The following is a 24,309-nucleotide window of genomic DNA, read 5'->3' on the forward strand; positions in this document are numbered from 1 at the left end:
TATGACTGGCAGGCATACTTTTAGCACCTCTCACTACCCGGCCTGCTGATGCATCCTGCCAGCCTTGCAGAAGAGAAGGCGAAATCCATGCGTTCAGCCCAACCAGAAGCTATAAATGAGAGACAAATAGAAAGCATAGCGTGGTGGGGACTTTTTTTCTTCAACTACGGAAAAATAAAATCACAATATCTAAATGAATCGATTTTTCGTCCCACCCCATCGCTACTTCGTGGTTCCACGTTTGCGGGTTCAGAGCTTCGCAGGTCTAAAAAATAATAATAATAAAAAAATAAAATTATTTATTTATTTATTTATTTATCTACTTCGCGGATTTTCACTTTTCGTGGGTGGTCCCCATTAACCGGGTCTGAAAAATAATAATGATAAAATAGAAAAAATAAAAATAAAATATATATATATATATATATATATATATATATATATAGGGCAACACAGCAGCGCAGTGGTTAGCGCGTGTGCAGCACAGTTCTAAGGTCTTGGGAACCTCCTGTGGGGGTTCAAATCTAGCTACCGGACTTACTGTGCGGAGTTTGTATGTTCTCCCCGTGCTTGCGTGGGTTTCCTCTGGGCACTCCGGTTTCCTCCCACTTTCCAAAGACATGCATTTCAGGTGGATTGGCTGGTCCAAATTGTCCCTAGGTGTGAATGAGCGAGCGAGTTGTCTGTCCCTGTGTGCCCTGCGATTGGCTGGCAACCAGTTCAGGGTGTCCCCTGCCCGATGATTGCTGGGATGGGCTCCAGCACCCCCGCGACCCTACTGAGGATAAGCGGTGCAGCTAATGAGATGAGATGAGATATATATATATATATATATATATATATATATACAGTATATATATATATATATATATTTTTTTTTTTTAAGGTGCACTGCTACTTCGCGGATTTTCACGTATTGCGGGTGGTTTTGGTCCCCATTTACCGCAATTACCGTGGTCCCACTGTATATAAAATATACACCTCGAAAACCAGGAATGGAGGAGAGAGTGATGGAGGCAGAAAAAGAAGAAAATGTGCTGGGAGACAAACGCTCATTGTAGATTAGTCACAAAATTCTACTGGCCAGTGGGCACATGTGGGTACGCATGCATGTGTCTAGAAGAGGGTGAAGACTGGAATTTGCCCTCAATCACTGTACAGTTTGGTTAAAGTTGATTGACATAGATTGCAACACTCCCACACAAACACACACACACACAAACAAACACACACACACACAATGTGTTGAGATGCTGACAGCTTCTCATGTAACTGCAGTGATGCTAACAGGCTGCTACACTTAGCGTGTGTTATGCATGGGTCGGTGGGTGTTTCCCTTAACCACAAGGGTCGTAGGGGCACCATTTCCTGTGGGGTGCACGGCAATCAGCCTGCATGTCGGGAGAACATCGCGCCTCAATATTCAGCAATATCCCCATCAATTTGGTCAGTTAGCACATCCAGTTGTCAATTTTTAGTGTGCCTGTGAGACTCCGTTGCGCACGAACACAGTTTGAAACTACTTATGGTCTGTCGTTAACCGCTACCTTCGTTGTTATTTGCATTAATAAGTAGACACGTTTTCTTTTTGTTATTGATTATTTTGTTTTTATTATTGAACACCTGCAAAGGAGATTGCATAGGATGCCAATTTGTTATTTTGACTATCATTCCTCACTGTTGTTTGTTATTTTGACTCGCATCCACTGTTAACATTATTGTCAGTATTGACCAATAATGTTGCTGTTCTTGCCACACTCTGAATTATGTAACTTTTAGGTCTAATGTCTTATACCTCTGAAAAAAAACACACAAAGGGAGATAATGACATCGATATTTGCTCATGAGGAGATGTTTCATAGTCAAAGCCTGCTGCAACAGCTCTCCTATTTTATTCAAAATTAATTGATATCTTCTCTCTTTATTTTGAGTGTCTGCTAAATTAAGAACGTATCAGTTTAAGAACACTCACCTAAAAAAAAGCTGATATTTTAGGTAAATCAAACGCAATGTTTCTTTTTTATTTTTATTATTTGGGCTTGTGGATTTTGATAAAGTCTTGTTCTCCTTGCAAGTTAAAAAAGTAATTATCTTTTTTCTCCTTAAATTGAGTCTCTACTAAGCTATAAATATATCATTATATATATCATCTTTGCTTGGATGTGAAAGAAAATGTTTCTTGTTATAAATTCTTATTTTAAAAAGTTGAACTCTTGAGTGTCAGGGTTCAGCAACATGGACAAAACTATATTTCTATTGTCTTTCATGATCGGGAAAACACTATGTATTAACATAGTTTTGCTTGAAATGAAAGAGGGAATAATTTAGCTCCTCTTAATGGTAAAAAAAAGCGTCATTCAAGTAAAAAATAATGAAAGAGTTCAATTATAAGCAAAAATACATAAACTATTATACAATCTTGCTTTTATTTAACATCCTCGTTGGTCGAGACATTTGTATTTATTTTACATAAAATGAGGCTCACCTAAAGGGAACTGACATAACTATCTGCCGTCTTGCTGCTACAGATACCCTCTGAACCAAAAACATTGTAAATATTTATGGCAAAATAATAATAAGAAAATTGCTGCTGTTTGGTCACTTTGAGTTTCCTTATTTTGTTTTCTTCCTTGTGCTTTGCAGCACATGTTTTCGGTTGCGCTGCACAACACAGTGACATCCTGTGGTCAAATATTACACAGCGTCCCTTTAAGTGCCAAATGGAATAAAAAGTAAACCAAACTCTCTACACGAGCCAGGGAACGAACGGCCTGCTCCTCTAATCATTTCTTGAAATGATTATTCTTGACGAAAAGAAAGGTAATTTTTTAACATATATGTTTGAAATGGAACTTAAATATGTATTCAAGTCAAGTCATTTTTATTTGTATAGCCCTAAATCACCAAGAGTCTCAAAGGGCTTCACAGATCATTACACTATGTTACACAGACTATTTTTCAGAATATTATCATACATTCCCCTGCTCTGGAGCCGACGAAAAGAGTAGGTTATTCATATGCTATAGAGTAGAAGTGAGTTTTAAGCTTAGATTTAAACATTTCCACTGAGGTTGCAGATCGGATCTCAGGGGGAAGAGCATTCCACAGCACCGGTGCCCGGATGGAGAACGCTCTCGAACACTTCTTTGCTCTTGGGATCACCAGAAGACCGGCACTCTCAGAACATGGGCTTCGGACCGGGGGAAATCAGATCTGAAAGATAAGAGGGAGCAAGTCCATGTATGATTTTGTATAATACTAAAAGAACCTTGAAATCACATCTAACTTAGACAGAGAAAACCAAAACAGCATTTGCGTTTTTTCCAAGCAAACAAACACATTATTATAGTAAACTCCGCAATATACATCAATACACATCTCCCAAAGATGTATTCTACAAAAAATTACAGCATTTGCTTTCTGAGAGTCAAGTCAAGTCAAATATATTTGTATAGCCTTCAATTGCAATATGTCTCAAATGACTGCAGAGGATTTCAATTACACCATCCCTTGATCTTAAACCAACATGCGGGCAAAGAAAAACTCAAAATCTCAGCACGAGGAAAATAAGAAACCTTGAGAAGGGGCCTCACAAGTGGTAAGCCCACTTCCAGGATGACCAGGTAGTAATACATTTAGCATTGGGTAACAGTACACAAAACATAGTGAACATCAATAACAGATAATAATAGGTAAGATGTTGAAATATATCCAGAAAATGCATGACAGCAAGACTGTAAAATAGTCAAAAAAGTCAAAACCTCAGCACGAGGTAAACAAGAAACCTTGAGAAGTTTAGGTTCAGGGCAGTGTTTGAGAAAAAAAATCACGACAATGAGCTGGACCTGCAAAAATTAAGTGACATCCATCGTTGTATCTCAGTAAGGCAGGCCTCCAAATTTAGTGTCTTCTTGTGTGGAAAATTTGACAGTTTGAACCAGGGTTTTCAAACTCAATACTTGTCAACGTTTTTTTATGTTTCCTGGTATTCTATACGGATCATTTTATAGAGTGCATAGTGTAAAACCATTTTTGTAATGGATTTTCATCCATTATCTGCACTGCTTATCTTTAGTAGTGTCGCGGGGGTGCTGGAGACTGTCCCATCCATCTCCAGGCAGTAGGCAGGGGACACCCTGAACCGGTTGCAAGCCAGTCACAGGGCACACAGAGACAGACAACTCACTCGCTCATTCACACCTAGGGACAATTCGGACAAAACAATCAACCTAACATGCATGTTTTTGGAATGTGGGAGGAAACCGGAGTGCCCGGAGGAAACCCACGCAAGCATGGGTAGAACATGCAAACTCCACACTGGAGGTTTGATGTCATGACCTCAGAACTGTGCCGCACGCGCGCTAAGTAGTGCGCCGCCGTGCTACTGTAGTGGATTTTGTTTTCCATTATTAAAAAGACTCGTTTTTCCCATTTCGGCTCCAATCCAGATCATCTCCAGTAGTGGTAGTAGACAACAATATCAGCATAGATTGCTAACGAAGATGAATCTCCAAATAATAAGCAACACCAAATTTACTGCAAGTAAAGAAAGAACTAAGAATGATGCTGAAAAAAAACAGTTGTGTTGTTTGTTTTGTAAATTAAATGAACTTGTCTACACAAATTATTTTTGTTTATATTCGCTTAATCTGTCTTGCTGCGAGTAAACAGGTGCCACGTTGTCTTTGTAAGGTTTGTTATCGCTTAATAAGGAGAATTGCAATCGTGAATATGGCTGAGGTTTACTCATTTTCACCGAGGGCCACATCTGGATATTGTCTGTTCTCAAAGGACCTGGCGTCCCAGTTTTCATTTGTACTTGTCCTACTTCAATGGATGTGTTTTAAAAATAAATACATTAAAAATGCCAATTCCAGATTGTGAATGACACAGAGAACCACATTTATAAACGTATATTGCTTGCCCATTGGCTCCTGCCATGAGGTAGGACATCATTTGAAGAATTTACTGCGGACACATCCCAAACATGGGGTCTGGCCTTTGGCATTTCTGCAATTGCCAAAATAGTCTCCTGGTCCAGGGGCCCAGACGGGCTGGCACAGAGTACTTGCGAACACAATGCTCACCCTGTCAAGCTCCATCAGACTTTTCTCTGCATGGGTCAAAACAAACCTTGTCATCCACATTTGGCCAATTTCAAGAATATAAAGAGACTCCCTTTACAGGAGGAGCATCGTCTCTTGCACTAAATGCTAAACACAAGCTGAACACAAAAATACTTTTTAATATGGATTTTTTTCTTTGTATAGCTGCATACATGGCTGTTTCTCAACCAGTGTGCCGGGCACAAATGTGTGCCGCGAAGCCTCGTGTAGTGTATGACAGTGAATGGGACAATTTTATGTTTGCAAAACAAGCATGCCATTGCTCAACATCTTTGCTTCAGGGTTTAACTTTTTATATATTTTTTTGTCATTGTATAGTGAACCTGAAAACAAGTGCTGAAAAGCACAAGGGAGAAAACAAACTACGGAGACTCAAAGTGACTAAAATGTTTCTTCTAATTTTTCTGCACAGGCTTTTAGTTTTGGGGGTACTTGTAGAAGCTAGAATAAGGTTCTAGGTAAGGCTCATGTTATGCAAAATATACAAAAAATGCACATTAATATAATAGTTCATGTATTTTGTTTACTTTTTAAGAAATCTATACAGACGCTCCCATACTTACGACCATTTGACTTACATAAAACGGTAGATACGAACTTTTTTTTCGGGATGTCGAAAAATATCCCGAAACTGCTTTAAGTTAGATTTTGTATTGTGTGCGCCTTTTTCCGAGTACAGGGCATTACTGTAGTGCTTCTTTCCTGCATGTGGCGCTGAGAGAGGTCACCCAGCATCCACCCCGAAGAAGTCCGGCTTTCACTTCCTAGTTTGTGTGTAAACATACTACGTGTCCTGTATCTCTAGCGCACTAAGGACTTTGACATTTCTATTGTTTAATATCTCGTGCATCCATTCAATATGGTTGGTGTAAAGTTTAAAGAAGAGGCGAGCCGTTTCATTTGAAATGAAAGTGGAATAAGAAAGCTTGATGCAGTTAAGAAAATGGTTGGATCGCTTGTTTTCAGCCACTTTTTACCACGGAGGAGGACCTCTCGAAGCGCATCTTCCAAAAGTAAGTTAAACTCAACTTTATTTATCTTTATAGAGCATATTATTTTATGAAATGTTTTTTTTTAGTACAAAACAATACAGGTTATGTATACAAGCATTAAAAATACTTTTAAAAACCTTAAACATACAAAACTCAATTCCAATGAAGTTGGGAAAGTGTGTTAATTACAAATAAAAATTGATCCAAGTAAATTGCAAATTCTTTTCAACCCATATTTAAATGAATGTACAGCAAAGACAACATATTTATTGTCTTCACTCATAAACTTTATTGTTTTGGGAGAAAATCATCAACTCTGTAATTTGATGACAGCAACACGTGCCAAAATAGTTGGGACAGGTGTCAATAACTACTCAGAAAGTGGATGAATGGAAATCAACCAACTATTTGCAGGTGAACAGATGAATTAGCAACAGGTGAGAGTTGTTACTGGGTATAAAAAAGGGAGACCCGAACAAGCTAAGTCATTCACCTGCAAGGATGGGGCGAGGTTCACCTCTTTGTGAACAACTGCGTGAGCAAATTGTTGAACAGTTTAAAAACAACATTCCTCAAAGTACAATTGCAAGGAATTTAGGGATATCATCATCTACAGTCCATAATATTGTGAAAAGGTTCAGGGAATCTGGAGAAATCACTGTGCGTAAACGGCATGGCCGTAAACCATTATTGAATGCCCGTGACCTCCGAGCCCTCAAGCGGTACTGCATTAAGAACCGACATCAATGTGTAAAGGACATCACCACATGGGCTCAGGAACACTTTGGAAAACCACTGTCAGTCAATACAGTTCGACGCTATATCCGTAAGTGTGGGTTAAAACTTTATGTTGCAAAGCGTAAGCCATTCATCAACAACATCCAGAAACGCCGCAGGGTTCTCTGGGCCCGAGCCCATCTAAAATGGACTGATACAAAGTGGAAAAGTGTTCTGTGGTCTGATGAGTCAGTTTTCCAAATTGTGTTTGGAAATTGTGGACGTCGTGTCCTCCGGTCCAAAGAAGAACAGAACCACCCAGACTGTTATGCACGCAAAGTGCAAAAGCCAGCATCTGTGATGGTATGGGGGTGCATGAGTGGCCAAGGAATGGGTAACCTGCACATCTGTGAAGGCACCATTAATGCAGAAAAGTACATTCAGGTTTTGGAACAAAGTATGTTGCCATCCAAACAGAATCTTTACCATGGGCGCTCTTGCTTCTTCCAGCAGGATAATGCCAAGCCACACACTGCTCGTCTCACGACAGCGTGGCTTCGTAGTAAGAGGGTGCGGGTGCTTGACTGGCCTGCCTGCAGTCCTGACCTGTCTCCCATTGAAAATGTGTGGCGCATTATAAAGCGCAGAATAAGACAAAGGAGACCCCGGACTGTTGAACAGCTGAAGCTGTACATAAAGCAAGAATGGGAAAGGATTCCACTATCAACGATTCAACAACTAGTCTCCTCACTTCCTAAACGTTTATTGAGTGTTATTAAAAGGAAAGGTGATGTAACACAATGGTGAAGAAGCCCCTTTCCCAACTACTTTGGCACTTGTTGCAATTATAAAATTCTAAGTTTATCATTATTTGCTTATGGAAATAAAGTTTATGAGTTTGAACATGGATAATCTTGTCTTTGTGGTGTATTCATTTAAATATGGGTTAGAAAAGGTTTGCAAGTCATTCTATTCTAATTTTACTGACATTTTAAACTTTTTCCCAACTTCAATGGAATTGACTTTTGTACATTCCATATAAAATATAGCACTGAAGCAACTTACAAACAAACTTACGAACGGTCGTCTGGATCTCATTCGTAGGTAGGGCAGCGTCTGTATACATATATACCTGTATATACTGTATGTGTATTTCTTCTCTTTTTTTTAAGAATCAAGTTGTTTTTGTTACTACTAGTAGGCAATAGATAATGCACACTGTCCATTTAAGTATAATTCTTGTTATTTTTCTAGAAAAAAATGTAAAAAATAGTCAAACTTGAAATACAGGTTAAAATAATAGCCTAAAAAATACAAACTTACTGCAAAATTGTTAAACTAAGTAAACAACTCGTATTACCTGCTGAGCAATGGTGTCCACAAAAAATTTTTTTACTCCAAAAACAGAAAAATCAATCTGTTGCCACCTACTGATATGGATGGATGAATGAATGATAATTTAAGATTTTTCAAAAAAGGAAACTAGTCTTGGGACTACATTTTAAAAAAACTTTCAATAGATATTTTGCTTCGAGATTTCCTATTTAAAAAAGGTGTGCTGTTTATCAGGAAGTAGCAGCCAAGCTAACTGCAGAATCTACAGACATGTCAACAACCCAAAAACAAAAGCTTACTCGTTCCAAATAAAGACCCGAAATTATCCTCCAAATATATATAAATGTTTAGGCAAAGGTTTAAATTGTCCATTTTGTAAGGGATGGCGAATATTGTTGTATCAAGATACAAATAGAAAGGTTGAAAATAGCATAGATTGTATCAAAGTTCTCTCTCTCACACAGCTGAGCTGCGATTTAACATTTTCTTCACTCTATCAGTCTTTCTTTTTAATCCCAGAATTTTTGACATTTCCCTCATAATCCTCTTTTCTCCCCTTTCATCCTCAATACCAAGGATTTCCAAGTCCTCCTGAAATGTTGAACTATTTAGCCTCGTCATGTAAATGTTCTTTGTTAAAATGTTATTGTCTGATAAAATACCTATTTCCTTATAGTTAAATGCAAAATATATCATAACATTTATGACAGAGCCCAGAAAAAAATCATTGGCTGCTCTCTGCCCAGTTTAGTGAACATTGCTGGCTTGCGATACTGCAGCAGAACCAAGGACATTATAAAGGACTTTAGGGAAAAAACGTCCATTTTTGCCTGTTAGCTGACATAGAACGAGCCAAACCTGTAACTGAATCAAGACAAACTCTTCAATGATATATTCAACAAAGTCTCCATTTTAGAATACAAGTATCCCTCTTTATAACGCAGTTAACCTTTCACTGTCTTGCTGCTTTATTGATTTTAATGGTATATTATGTTCTGCATTCTGATTGGCATAACAGTCCCTCAAAGACTAGGTTTTGGTAAAAATAGATAAATGTTTACAGGTACAGTATACAGTACTTTTATTCATTAAAACGAATACTCAGGCCTCTATTTTTTTTTAATTGTTTTTATTTCATAGACTTTCATTGAAATATGATTGTAAAAAATGTAGGTTTCCACGTCACAGACTTTGCCTATCATGGGTTCTTTTTGGAACGTAACCCCTGCGATAAACAAGGCTTCATTGTACCTTGTTTTAAAGGAAAAACTATTGAAATATCCAATTAGTCACCAAAGCAATGGGCTGATTAATCAAATATTAAAAGTAAATGTTTGGTGCTGTCCTGAAGTGGTTTCGATATCCTATTGGATTTGGATTTAGTCACTAATGATTAAAGACGGACCCTTACTAACTTAATTCAGAAGCCGTAGACAGAGTTCCGACATGAACAAATCACATTGAAATAACTATCAAGGCTTTTGTTGGGTCAGTGACACAAGTTGAGCTAAACTGGGAAGATCATTTTTCACTTCATCAGACTGTTATAAAACTGAGTTTCCTCAGCATGGAGGGGAAACAGAGACCACACCAGGGGTCAGGAACCTTTTTGACCCAAAGGACCATAAAAGCAAAAATATTTTTTCAAGAGAGCCGCACCATATATTTTAATACAAAATCTAACAAAACCGCCGACAAAAGACACATTTAATTTCTCTGTGTGATGTTTTGACAAAATCAATGAAATATTAATAATGTCAGAGCCTGTGTCCCATATGAATATAGATGTACCAATTTAAATTTGTCTCACTCGGGCAGTTACTTAAGAGTGTTGATGTCATGATTGCCAAAGTGAAGACACATGTGGCAATCGTTTGGCGCGCTGGAGCGTGCTCTCTGATTGGCTGACGTTCTTTACTTAAGCGGTCATCGCCCAGAGAAGGACGTCAGACCGTACGTCTGTGTTCCTGTGTGTTTTGCCAGATTACCAAGTACCAAAGACTACTCTCCTGTTTTGTATTCCTGCCTTCAGTTCCGACCTGTTTCTGCCCCGCGTTTACGATCAACTCTCCTGCCCTGGCCATCGACCTGCCCGCTAAGACGTATTGATTCTGCCTACCTGTCACAGAACTGCCGTTCCGTCCGACGCCTATAGCGACCGACAACCATCGGCTTCCAAGGCCAGCTCTGTCAGCTCAATCCAATAAAGATTCCTTTAAAACGAACGCAATTGGGTCCGAGATTCCATTCTGGGTCGTGACAGTTGAAGCTTTTTTGGACTTTTCTCATCTTTATTGTAAGTAATGGGGTGCAGGCAAAGTTCTTTTCTAAAAATGTCACAAACTACTGCAAACGAGGATATCAATGCCTACAAAGTGAACACTTCATTCGGTTTCTAAAAGTCAAAACCTCAGGGAAATTATTCAAATTAGTATTGAATACACCATCTCTTTAAAACATATTACGTATAATCATGTCTGTGTTTTTAGGCTATGCATTCAAAAACTGAAACCAAACTTTAGGAAACTATTAGTCATTGATTCTTCAAGAGGGAGTGAGTTTTTCGTCACAGCTATGCAAGTTGACATGCTCACTGTCAATGGAATGCTACGCTGGTCAAGAGTTGCTGAAGCCTGACAGCGTCGATGTTGGCCGTGTATTGTTAAACCGACACAGCGACGGCAATGGCGGTAATTATAATTATTGTTGTTACATGCTTACACTTTTTTCCGGAAGCTAATCAGCGCTAATTAATTGCAAGTAACGAATTAAAAGGAGCACTGCTTGAAAAGATACACTGTTGCTGCACGCGCTGTTGTGTATGTCAGTGTGTGCGCTTGTGTGTGGTGCCACCAACTGTGCTTTGCAATTATCTGAAGAGAGACATTTAGGAATGAGTTTTTAAAGAAGGAATGTTTGTGAACATGTTGCTCACGAGTGTTAGTAGTTAAAGAATTCTTCATTGTAGGTTTCACATTTGTTTTTCCTCTTGTCAGGCTCGCCTCCTTCCCCCAGATGGTGCTATCCAGGTATGGAACTGGACACACCTGTACCCAATCTCTCCAGACATGATTGTGATTTCTCTGACCTTTTTAAGGAATGCTTGGACGGTAGACTGAGTCGGGTCATAGCCAATTCCATGCCACCTCCAGCATGTCTTCTGTTACCATGTCAGGTGTGTTATTTGTTTCTGGTTTCGACCTGTTGCAAATTGTTATGAGACCTGTTTTTTTTATATTAATACAATCCTTTGTTGAGCACACCTGCCTTCATTCCATCTTCCCTGCATATGGGTGGTCATCCGCACATTTCACAGAATGACCTAACAGCCAAAGGACCGAGCAGAAAGCCTCCCCTTCCTGTTCCAGCAGGGAGGAATAGGTGCTTTGGCCACTTCTGTCACCCTGTACAAGCGGTAAGGAGAAGGTCCCTCGGCCGCTTCTGTTACCTTATCACGGTGGCAAAGTGAAGGTCCCTTAACCGCTTTTGTTACCCTGTCACAGAAGTGAGGAGATATCCCCTGTCTTGGTGGTAAGAAGAGCCCCTGGCTGTTTCTGTCCCTGGTTCAAAGGGGACAGACAATGACCCTCAGTCACCACCCTCCCTAGCGCCAACTAGGAGTTGTGGAACTGGATACACCCGCACCGACTCTCCCCACAACTGACCCCTTATAAAGACTAAAATAAAAATCCTTACCCTTTATAAAGACTGTTTGGACAGCACCCGGGGTCGGGCCATTGCATTGCCATTTCCATTCCACTTTGTATTTGTATTTTATATTTATTTTGTATTTTTTTATTTTCAATCATATTGCAACAAACATCTCTTCAGAAAATGAAAAAAAAATCACCTGAAATCAAAAAAGGTATGACGGCGGCTGAGTGGTTAGCCCCTCTGCGGAACAGTTTTGAGGCCATAGGATCAAAGCCAGCTACGAGCAGTCTTGTGCGGAATTTGCATATTATCCCTGTTGGTTTCGTTCTGGCACTCCAGTTCCCACATCCCAAAAACATGTATTTCAGGTCAATTGTCTCTAGGTGTGACTGAGCGAGTGAGTTGTCAGTCTCTATGTGCCATGCGACTGTCTGGCAACCAGTTCAGGGTGTCCCCCTCCCACTGCGTAAGAAAAGCTGGGGTGGGCTTTAGCACCCCCGTGACCCTACTGAGGATAAGAGTTGCGGATAATGGATAGAGGTTGAAGCCAAAACTTATAAGAGACCTATCCCCAAAATAACTTTGGGCGCTTCTTCTATCACCCATATAAACAAATTATCATCCTGTCTTCTGTCACTATGTCAGGTTTGGTTTTTGTTCATGGTTTGGACTCTTTGCTAGTTGTCTTAAGACCTCACAAAGGAAGCTAGATGAAAATTCTCATTGTTTCAACTGCAAAATAGAATATATGATATTAAATTGACAAAAAGTTAACTCAACACTAGAGAAAGGGTATCTAGAACAGTTTGAGACGTGCTCGTTTGTATTGCAAAGACAAGAGGAGAGCTTTCCCATTTCTCGTGTGTAGGGGGCTTGTCCTCAGCAAACATGCAAAAATATTTTCTTGGGAATTTTGGCCGCAGTTCATGTAAAAGTAAATAAGTAAGTTGGTGAGAGAGTGAGTAGGCAAGTGAGTGAGTAATGAAGTAAGTAGGCCAGTAAGTAGTGAGTGGACGAGTGAAAGTAATTAAATAAGTAGTTGAGTGAGTAGTTTTCATCAACAGAGTCTCTTAATCCCAGGTGAGAATCGTCTCAAGGAAATTAACTTATTTTACAATGCATCGTCGTTGCATCAAATATAAGATTGAATCACAAATGCATAAAAAGTTAAGGCCTGAAATTATAAGATGATTGTCATTTAAAGGTCAAAAAGGCATTCAATTGTATTTTTTCCAAATGGGAGAGAAAGATGTACATCAACATATCTGGGAAAAATTGAACATCTGTCACGACCGGAAAAGGCAGTGAAACCAAATGCGAAACGTTTCACACAATGCTTTATTGGGGAATCGAGGAAATCAGGCGAGGGGAAAAACAACAACAGCCATCCGGTGCTCGCTGGGCAGGAGGAGCAGGAAGCCCTCGCAAACGAAGCGTGTTCGGAGATCGGGAGCAAGTCAGGCAGCCGGGACGGGAGAACAGAGCGTGGTCGAAGATTGGAAGGTAACCGGAGACGACCGGGAAGCCAGGGATGGACCAGCAGGAAACAGAAACAGGCCAGGAACAGAACTGGAGCCTTGCATGTGCAGAGGTTCGCTGATGGACTGACAAGGAGTGAACGAGAATGACGTGTTTATATAGGAGAACTAATTAGGGAACAATTGGCAGCTGGGGCTGAATGAGTGAGCGCAGGTAAGGGCAATTGGCAAATCATGACAACATCAGCATCCATTATAAATCCCATTTTTGTGAATACGTGTTATAAAATGTATTATCATGATTACTGACACAATCACATGGCTAACAAATCAGATAGGAAAACACGGCAATTAATCGTACACTAGAAGTCATTAAATCATATCACACCATTTTCATTTGCTACAGTTTCACTGAGTATACAATGTAGTCTGTTTAAAGCACAGTAAATCAGTTAGAATACAATAGAATACTTTATTGTCATTGAATACAATGTAGTGTATATTTTTTTACAAGACTGAACCAGGAAAATCTCTCAAATCTTCATTCACAACAGACCTGCAGGGGTCTGTACAACAGTGAACAAAAGTTCTCAATTTCCTGTCAGGTGTTTGAGAAAAGTTTGTCAAGCACGTCTTCACAAAAATATTTCACTTTTTCTTGGTTTGTGATTTTATTGACATGTTTAGTCTGAGGAAACTAAAACTGTTGACTGATGGCTCAGATTATTTGAAATTCTTGAGAGTTGAGGCCAGATATTAGTTTGGCTTATGTTTAATGGTTATTTGAGGTAATTGGCGTCAAGTTTAGTTCAATCTTTATTTGTTTTGTCTATACCCTGAAGAAATTTGTACAACTTTTTTAACCGAGTTGGTTTTCCGGTTTTAGGTTTAAGGTTTTCAACCTGATAATTGATAACTGCTAACTCCCTGTTAAGCCTCTGATTCATCCCTGTCAAATACTGTCAACCTGGGACCGCTTACTCACCAGCTTGAATTTCATTAAAAACGAAGAAGGGACAAAAGACCGAGTTGTTCCTTGCGTGACCAAAGCTTTTGCAAATTGGAATACAAACTGAGGACAAAATCAGACCAAACAACTTGTCGAAAGATAAAAACAAGATAGAAATGAAAATGATATACGAACGTGTGTGCTTGTCAAATTTCCAAGGTATTAGAAACAAAAAGCAAAAACTTCAGAAACAGAAAAAACCCATCTCACTTGATTAAACAATATTCTTCCATCCTTTAACTGTGCTATTTTCTTCTCTAAATTTAATTGGCATGAGTTAAGAAAGCATAGTCACAATTAAATCCACTGACAGGATATCAAAACAAAAACTTATGTGACGGATTTTAAGTTTCAAGACAAACTGGCCTGTTCTGCGGACTACAAAACAAATCCTCATCACGATACATGCGCTATTTTTCCCAACAAAATCACAGAGTGCAATTGTCTGTCAAAATCATATCATAAAACAAAAGACGGGCTGTGTGGGACAAAGTGTCCTCGTACAAATGCCGTCGTCATCAGGCGGTACGCATGACTAACTATGGTCAGATGCTTCGGTCCTGACTTCATACCTAAACAATGGCGCTTTTCTTGGATATCACAGCCACAACATCGTTTCAGGAAAGTTTCCACCTCTAAAGAACTAATTGTAGTCGCCTGTCAGATCATTTTACCTTGCCTGAGGCCCCCTAAACAAACCGATGACTTCATACAGTCGCGGCTCTTTAATTTGGAGCGACTAATGGTACTAACCGGGATCCTGGTTGATGTCTTGTCACATAACGCTTTACTGCATTGTACGTGACGGTAAATGGTCAAAACAATTCACTTCAGCTCACTGGAATTGCTTGGAATCGTAACGTCTGAGGAAGTACTTGTGATTAGTAGCATCCTCAAATGCTCTGCCCTCTGAGATTAGATCTGCAACCTCAGTGGGACTGTTTACACCTGGGTTTAAAATACACTTATCTTCCATAGCTTATGAATGACCTATGTTTCATGTTGACTATGTCTGTGTATTGTTTCCTTTATTGATGTTCACTATGTTTTGTGTACTGTTACCCAATGCTAAATCGTTTGCACCCTGATCATCCTGGAAGGGGGATGACCACTTGTGAGGCCCCTTCTCAAGGTTTCTTCATTTTCCTCATGCTGAGGTTTTTAGTTTTTCCTTGCCCTACTGTAGGTTTTAGATCAGAGGATGGTGTGATAAAAGTGTGTAGGCAGTACAGCTCTAAGGCGTCTTGTGATTCAGGGCTATACAAATACACATGACTTGACATACGTATTAAGTATATGCAGGAATTCAAACGATCGGTTAGGAGTTTGTCTGTTTTGCAAGTGTAATGGCTGATGAGAGATCAAATTAAAAAATGTTAAAGGGAAAATGTGAAATGTTAAATTACTAGATGCTGGTCTGTTGTGTATTCCAACCGAAAACGAGTTCTACATAGCACACAGAAGAATACAAACTACGTAGACTAAAAGTTACTCCTTTCTTCCCCCACAATCTTTCAAAGGGTTCATCATTTTTAGGGGGCACCCTTAGCAGCAAGATTGCGGACAATCATGTTCGTTCCCTCTAGATCAGGGGTTGCCAACCTTTTTGAAGCTGAGAGCTACTTTTTTCTTACAGATTAGGGGACGGCTACCAATTTGATATACATTTCTAAAGTAACTTGTTTACCATGTTATTACAATTTGGTTAGCGCATGTGCGGCACGGTTCTGAGGTCATGAGATCGAACCTTCCTGTGTGGAGTTTGCATGTTCTCCCTGTGCCGGTGTGGGTTTCCTCCGCGCACTCCGGTTTCCTTCCACATTCCATAAACATGCATGTCAGTTTAATTGGCTGGTACGAATTTTCCCTAGGTGTGACTGAGTGAGTGAGTTGTCTGTCTCTGTGTGCCCTGCGACTGACTGGCAACCAGTTCAGGATGTCCCCTGCCCACTGCCCGAAGACAGCTGGGATGGGCCCCGGCATCCCCGCGATCCTAAGCGGTGCAGATAATGAATGAATGAATGAATCTTTACTACGTCCAAGGTAATTCTGGAAACAAGTTGCAGTCAATCCCATATGCATCAAAAAGAAAAAGATCTGAAATTAATATTCTACGGAGAAAAGCTTGCAACCCAGAAGGCAATGCCTCTGAATGTTTAATCGGCTGTTTGTAGATGTTAAACAATTGATGAAGGTTGCCTGTAAATGTCAGTCAGCAGCACTTGGATTTAATCAACTCAGGAGCTGATTTGAGAGCAACACTCCAGGGACTTCAATCAGTGGCTGTGTGACTTGTTTCTGTCATGCCACAGGATGAAGAATTTGTCAGAAAGCATACTTGTCACGTGCCTCAGGCCGTCAAGCACTTTAAAATTGCATTTTTACCCTTTGAATTGGTCAATAATTGTTGAAAAGAATGTACTGTACATATGTGTGGATGGTCCAACAGCAGACAGAAAAAGCATACATAGTCATCAACATTGCATAGACAATTATTGGCTGCTCTCTGCCCAGTCTGGTGGACATTGCTGACTTGTGATACCGTAGCAGAGACAACATTACAATGTACTCCTCTCACCCGGGCCACAACTTTGACCTGCTTCCTTCTTGTAAGTGTTGCTGGTCCCTTAAAACTAGGACTAACAGGCTCAGAGACGGGTACTTCCTCAGGGCCACCACAACCATGAACACGTGCAGTAGACTGTGTATCGAAAGAGTGATAAAGACACAACTCTACTTACGACCACTCAACAAAAACGGTAAATACGAACATTTTTTTCTGGATGTCGAAAAGTATCCGGACATTGGTGTTAGTTAGATTTTGTATTGTGTGCAGCTTTTTCCGAATACAGGACATTACTGTCGTGCTTTTTTCCGCCGCAACCGGCGTGTGGCCCTATGACAGGTGAACCAGCATCCACCCCAAAGAAGAAATCCGGTTTCCTCTTCCTAGTTCGTGTGTAAACATTCTATACTGTATTTCCAGCGCGCTAAGAACTTTGACATTTTTATTGTTTAATATTTCGTGCATCCACTTAATACAGTTGCTCTAAAGTTTAAAGAAGAGGCGAGCCGTTTCTTTTGAAATGAAAGTGGAATAAGAAAGCTGATGCGGTTGAGAAAGTAGTTAGATTGCTTTTTTTCCGGGCACTTTTTACCACGGAGAAGGAAGTCGCCTAATTCTTGAAGCTCATCTTGCAAAAGTAAGTTAAACGTCACTTTATCTTTATAGAGCAGATCTTTTTATGAAATGTCTATTTTTTAGTACAAAACAATACAGGTTACTTATACAAGTCTTAAACATACTTATATAAACCTTAAACATACAAAATATAGCACTGAAGCAACTTACCAACAAATTCAACTTACAAACGATCATCCGGAATCTATCTTGTTCGTAAGTAGGGCAGCGTTTGTATTCATCTTATTTTTCGATGTTTTTTTTTTAATTCTTGCTGCCAAATTTTATTGCACTATTTGCTTTGGGTTTTACGATACACTTAGGCCAGTCTCCGTTAACGTGTACCATATTTTCCAGACTAAGTCACAATTTTTGGCCTGGGGTGCAACTCATACTCCGGTGATACTTTATATATGAAGTTATTAAAACATTATTATATTATTGAGATTTTAATTTTTATTATCAGAATATAATTTTGCATGTTTTCAGACTCAACCAGAAGAGGGCGCTCTAGGCCCGTATTGATAATTCCAACCTTTCAAGGTGACATGTATTTTTTTCCCCCCAAAATGTGACTCTTACTTCAGGTGCAACTTATGTTTTTTTCCTTCCTAATCATGCATTTTTTTGGCTGGTGCAACTTACTCCGAAAAAAACTATTGTACGGGAAATATAGTAAATATTTTTGCCTATTTATCCTAACATTCTTTGTCATATTTTTCTTTAGGTTTGACCTTGAGTGCTGCGTTTAATCTTGCAAACGCATTCACTACAATGTTATCAATAATCACCGTGTGCTCCATGGATTGCCATCAAGTCCGGGAAGAGACGGCGGCGGCATCGGGATAGGAAGCCAAAGCATGTCCGCAGGTCTGCCCTATTGCTGCGGCAACGTAACAACTCACACAAGCTATCACTGTATCTCACCAACGCCAGATCCATTACCCAAGAAACAGATGAGTGGGAGCTACAACTCGTGGGAATTCCTGACAGTTGGGTTTTAATCATCGCGGAGACCTGGCTCAACCTGAGGAAACCCAATGCTAGTGCGCAGTTGGCTGGCTGCTCTCTCATCAATTTTTGCACTGAAAGAAGCTCTCCAATTTCAGTGTACATTTTTATTGTACGATATTGACAACAAAGACTATTCAATTATCAATTCAAAGAAGATATAGAAAATTTTAATTCCAATGATCCAAGGTACTTTTTCATAAAACAATATGACATTTACGTAATTGTTATCCTAGTTTTAATGTCAGTCAGCAATTGTCCTTGTTTTATTTTAATTAAACTCAGAAAAAAAAAGTTTCGCTAAACTTAGATTATTTGTGGTATGTTCAAAGTATAGCAATTGCATTAGCCCAGTGGGCATGTCCCCCCTAGGGGGGACCGAGGCTACGTCAAGGGGGCATTTGGTGTGTTTGATCGATGAACTTTGCACCTTCACTACACTAGGGAGCAGTGGCGCTCTCATTGGCAGTTTTGTGTTTACATTTAACCCCTATGCCGCGCATATAGCACAGAGTATAAGCATTGAGTATGAATTGGAAGTAGAGAGTGAAGCGGACCCTGGAGTTAGTCTAAATAGCTGGTGAAAATTCATTAGACACTTGATTTCAAGCAAAACTGCCGTGTCATTATTTGTGTCTAAAATGAGAAGAATTCACCCAGTTGCAGCAGCAATATTCATGTTTGGATTGAGAATTATTCTGTGATGTCACTCTTGTAACTTTTCCGACACATCTTATCAAAACAGACATTTAAGGTACCAGTTGACAGGATACTGGATCACTTTTAGGCCACATAAAAACACCAGACTTTGAACAGCCAAAGGGCAATCATTGGGCACATTTGGAGACTGATAACCTTTTGCCTCAAACTGAAGCCTGGCCAGGATTTTTCTTTTTTTATAATTTCATTTTATATGACTCATCCCCAGGAAATCATTGGTATGGCTTATTTTAGTTGAATGCAGCCACAGAATCTGGTTTTAGGAAAAGGGGAGCCTGGTGAAGTTCACAATGATGTATTGCTTTAGTTTCACAGACATTTTAAGGGTGGACATCCACAGCCTTTTGCAGGTCATCATTTGATTTACAAGACATGGACTGTTTGAGGACAATCTGGAACAGCAGGAATGTCCCGCCTCATAAAAATAGGCTTCACTGCACTTTATTGAGCAGCACTACTCAGATCCTGCTGTCACATTGGTGATGTCGCCTCGTCCTGTCCACAGTTACTGGAAATACTGTTTATAATTTTTCCCTCATGTTAAGGCCCAAGCTGTCAAAGGAAGCACTTCTATTGAGGATTTTTGTCAGTCTGTCTAGCCATCCGTCCTTCCATACATCCATCCGACCATCAGCAGGGGTGGCCAACCCGGTCCTCAAGAGCCGCATGTCCTGCATGTTTTGGACGTTTTTCTTCTCCAACTCAGGTGATGCAATTTTTTTCAGATTCAGATATACTTTATTGTCATTCTTGTACACGTGTATACAGAACGAAATGTCGATACATCTGACCCGCACAGTTTCCTTGAATGTACAGATATAAATAAAATGTTGTATTGAGTTGGAGTATTGAAGTACTAATATTATACTAAATAATTATAGCTATGTATAGTATTATACAGTAGTGCAAAGAGTGCAAGAGGAGCATATAAGCTGATGTGCAAAATGAGCAGTCAGGTAAACAAGTCACTATACAATAACAATAACATTGGAGTACGATAGTGCAGAGGAGAACAGATGTGGAAAGGAGTGGACAGGTCACAGGTGTCAAACAGGCGGCCCGCGGGCCAAATCAGGCCCGCTAAGGGATTGAATCCAGCCTGCGAGACAACACTCGGAGAAGCGCAAGAAAAAAACAAGCCGCAGGTTGAAATATGTCAACTTGATGTTGCCAAAGCCAGGTGCCTCGAACAAAGACACTGTACTTGTATTGGTTTCTCTCTCTCTCTCTTTCTCTCTTTCTCTCTTTCTCTCTTTCTCTCTTTCTCTCTCTCTTTCTCTCTTTCTCTCTTCTCTCTCTCTCTCTCTCTCTCTCTCTCTCTCTCTCTCTCTCTCTCTCTCTCTCTCTCTCTTCCACACCTTTTCTTCCTCTTTGTCTCTGTCTCTTTCACTCTCTGTGTCTTTCTTTTTCTCTTACTTTGTTGCTCTTTGTCTCTTACTCTCTCTGTGTCCTTTTAATTTATTTTCCTCTCTCTCTCTTCCTCTCTCTCTCTCTCTTTCTCTCTCTCTCTCTCTTCCACACCTTTTCTCCCTCTTTGTCTCTGTCTCTTTCACTCTCTGTGTCTTTCTTTATCTCTCTCTATATCTCTTTCTCTCTCTCTGTCTTTTTATTTTATTTTCCTCTCAATCTCTCTCTCTCTTTCTCTCTCTCTTTCTCTCTCTCTCTTTTCCACCACTTTTCTCCCACTCTGTCTCTGTCTCATTCTCTCTCTGTGTCTTTTTACCCCTTTTGCTCTATCTTCCTTTCTTCCTTTTCTCTTTCTCTCTTCATATCATTCGCGCTTTCTTTTCTCTTTTCTCTCCTTCTGTCTTTCTATTTCTCTTTGGATTTCTTTCTTCCTCTCCCTTTCTTTTCCCCCTCTCTCATGACTTTTTATCTTATGTTTCTTACGCTCTCTCCCTCTCTCTCTTTTTCTTTCTTTGTCCGGCCCTCTCTCCTTTTCCCTCCCTCTTTCTTTATCTCTCTTTTTTTCCCCTTTAATCTACTAGTCCGGCCCCCGAGGAAATGTTCATGCTATCGTGTGGCCCCCGAGTTAAAATGAGTTTGACACCCCAGGGCTAGGTATAGAGAACTGCCAGTAGTGCAAGGACAAAAAAAACCCGTATGTACAGATTAGCAGCTGTGTAGGCTTACTATGTGTGTGATTGACCATTTAACAGTCTAATGGCCAGGGGGACAAAACTGTTGCAGAACTTGGTGGTCCTGCACCGCACACTGCAGTACCTCTTCCCAGAGGCTAGCAGAGTGAACAGTCCATGATGGGGGTGAGAGGGGTCCCTAATGATGTTCTTGGCTCGGGATAGGCAGCGCTTCTGGCCAATGTCCTGAATTTAGGGGAGAGAAGTCCCGGTGATTTTCTCTGCTGTCCTCATCACCCTCCTCATTACTACCCCAGTCGGAGGCACTGCAGCCTCCACACAGCACAGAGATACAGCTAGTCAGGATGCTCTCTATGGTGCCCCTGTAGAATGTGATGAGGGTGGGTGGGGGCAGGTGGGCTCTCCTCATCCTCCGCAGGAAGTACAGGCGCTGCTGTGCCCTCTTCACCAGTGAGGCAGTGTTCACGGACCAGGTGAGTTAGTCTGTGATGTGCACCCCTTGGAACTTGGTGCTGCTGACAACCTCCACAGCCTTGTTGTTGATGAGAAGTGGGGCATGGTTGGGCTGTTTTCCTGAAGTCGATAATTATCCCTTTAGTTTTGTCAACATTCAGGACCAGGCTGTTGACTCTGCACCAGCCCAGCAACTGCTCCACCTTCTCTCTGTAGACCAGGTTGTTGTCGTCCCTGATGAGGCCCACAACTGTTGTGTCATCCGCAAACTTCACGATTTAGTTTGTGGCTGACCTAGGGATGCAGTCATGTGTCATCAGGGTGAACAGCAGGGGGCTCAGGACAAAGCTTTGGGGGGAGCTTGTGCTGAGGGTGATGACATCGTAGATGTTCTGACCAAGCCGCACTGACTGGGGCCTGTCAGTGAGGAAGTCCAGCAGCCAGTTCCGCAGGGGGGTGTTGAAGCCCAGGAGTCTCAGTTTGTCTACCAGGGGTTGTGGGATGATGGTGTTGAATGCTGAACTGAAGTCCAGGAACAGCATCCGCACATGGGTGTTCTCCTCTAGGTGTGTCAGGCTCAGGTGAAGAGTAGGGGAGATGGCATCCCCGGTGGAGCGGTTTGTCCGGTAGGCAAACTGAAAGGGGTCGAGTGAGGAAGGGAGTATGGAGGTGATGTGCTCTTTAACCAGTCTCTCAAAGCACTTCATTATGATAGGAGTCAGTGCAACGGGCCGGTAGTCGTTCAGTTATAAGATCTGGGAAATTTTTTGGCACTGGGATGATGGTGGCAATCTTGAAACATGATGGTACCGTGGCTTGGTCTAGCGAGGTGTTGAAAATGTCTGTTAGGACACAAGCCAGCTGATCGGCTCACTCCCTAAGGACCCACCCTGGAATGTTGTGTGTGTTGACCCTTTTCAAGGTCTTCCTCACGTCAGTTGAGTCCAGGAGGAGTGCTCTTTCGTCCTGATGTGGAACCGCTTTCACTGCAGGGGTGCCATTTTGTGCCTCAAACCTCCCTTTTTGACTGTGTGATCGCTTTGCTAGTCTGATAGCACGGTTCAGGTTGGCCCTCGCAGATCTCAGTGCCTCCTCATCACCAGATTTAAAGGCAAGGTTCCGTGCCTTTAGCAATTTGCGTATCTCAACAGTCATCCAGGGCTTCTGATTGGCACGGCTGCAGATGGTTTTGGTGTTGCTGACGTCCTCTGCGCATTTACTGATGTAGGCTGACACAGACATGGAGTACTCATCTATGTTTATTTTGTTGTTTTAAGTCGCAGCCGATTTAAACATGTCCCAATCTGTGCATTCAAAGCAGTCCTGTAGTGCCTCCATTGCCCCCTCAGTCCACACCCTCACCTGCTTCACTGTAGGTTTTTCTATGGTCAGTCAGCAAGGGCTTGTATGCAGGAATTAGCATAACAGAAAGGTGATCTGATGACCCAAGGTGGGGTCGGGGAGCTGCTCTGTATGCTCCTCTGATATTTGTATAGGCCAAGTCCAATGTGTTTCTACCTCTTGTTGCAAAGTTGACATGCTGGTGGAAATGCGGGAGAACTGTTTTCATGTTGGCCAGGTTAAGGTCCCCGGCAGCAATAAAAATGCATTCGGTGTAAGCATGCTGCAGTTCACTCACAGTTCGGTAGAGAATGTCCATTGCCTCGTTTGTATTAGCGCTGGGGGGCACGTACACGGCAGTAATGATAGTAGCGCTAAACTCCCTGGGGAGGTAAAAGGGTCTGCAAATCACTGTCAAAAGTTCAATGTCCTGTGAGCAGTGATTCGAGATTATACTAGCATTTCTACACCAGTTGTTGTTGGTATAAATGCATAGTCGGCTACCCCTGTTCTTACCGGTGAGTTTGCCGCTCCTATCAGCGCGGAAGGCAGTTAGCCCCACAATGCTAACAGCGTCAGCCGGGATAGAAGAGTTTAACCATGTCTCCGTCAGAATTATAGCGCAGCAGTTCGTCATCTCGCGGTTCGTTGTTAGTTCCAGTTGTAGATGGTCCAGTTTATTGTCCAGAGAGCGAACGTTGGAGAGGAAAATGGATGGGAGAGGCGTTTTGAAGGGTTTAGCCTTTAGCCTAGCTGTTAGCCCGGCCTGACAACCTCGCTTCCTCCTCCGGTTACACCGCCTTCTCTTGCCACTCTGCTTCGCTGCTTCGTAGGCCGCTGGGTCTTGTTGGCGTAGCACTCCGAGGCTAAGTAAACACTCCAGAGTGGTCGTAGCAACGAGCACTTGATTTCTGGATGATCGCATATCCAACAAAAACCTGAAATCGTATATTAATCTGCAGTTTGAGTTGACTGTGTTCGCCATAAAAAACTGAGTCGAAGACTGGGTTTTATGACAAAAATGTAAAAAACTGTAGCGAGCCGATGTAGCCGCAGCCGAACAGGGCGCCGCCATCTTGGATTTTAAGCTTGTTAACAAGCTGTGTGTGAGCTTGACAATGACCCAGGTGATTGGACTCACCTGTATTTGAGCAGAGAAACTCCAAAAACATGCAATACATGCAGCTCTTAAG

The 24,309-nt window shown here is 41.2% G+C and overlaps 1 long non-coding RNA gene across 1 annotated transcript; it reads left to right on the top strand.

Moving 5' to 3' along the window:
* The first annotated feature begins 11,206 nt into the window (after nt 1-11,206).
* Nucleotides 11,207-11,813, top strand: LOC148358045 (uncharacterized). The gene is made up of 3 exons (XR_015851475.1): nt 11,207-11,345; nt 11,487-11,585; nt 11,674-11,813. It is a non-coding gene; the product is annotated as an uncharacterized LOC148358045 (long non-coding RNA).
* Nucleotides 11,814-24,309: the final 12,496 nt, after the last annotated feature.

This window comes from Urocampus carinirostris, chromosome 10 (genome assembly GCF_059441175.1).
Source record: "Urocampus carinirostris isolate Australia breed hairy pipefish chromosome 10, RoL_Ucar_1.0, whole genome shotgun sequence".
Classification (NCBI taxonomy): Eukaryota; Metazoa; Chordata; class Actinopteri; order Syngnathiformes; family Syngnathidae; genus Urocampus; species Urocampus carinirostris.